Source organism: Penaeus monodon, chromosome 20 (genome assembly GCF_015228065.2).
Source record: "Penaeus monodon isolate SGIC_2016 chromosome 20, NSTDA_Pmon_1, whole genome shotgun sequence".
Classification (NCBI taxonomy): domain Eukaryota; kingdom Metazoa; phylum Arthropoda; class Malacostraca; order Decapoda; family Penaeidae; genus Penaeus; species Penaeus monodon.
This window is the reverse complement of record NC_051405.1, coordinates 44,285,500-44,285,793: the sequence shown is the minus strand read 5'-3', so window position 1 is coordinate 44,285,793 and position 294 is coordinate 44,285,500.

Below are 294 nucleotides of genomic sequence, written 5' to 3'. Positions count from 1 at the left end.
GGGGGGGATTTTTTTGAAAGAGAGAGGGGGAAGAAGGGAAGGGGAAAATAAGGGATAGAGAAGAAGGGGGGGAAAAGGGGAAAAAAAATTCCAGCCTAGGCTCATGTCCCCACTCCTGCCCAAAGATTAACCCCCCATCTTTCATTATGTTTTAAAAAAATCAAAAAAGGGATAAAATTAAAATTTCCCAAAAAAGGAAGGGCAAGGGATAAACCAAATTAACCCTTTTTTGTTTTTTCTTTAAACACAGTCTTAAAAATCAAGATACCACCCCAAAGATTTTTATTATAAACG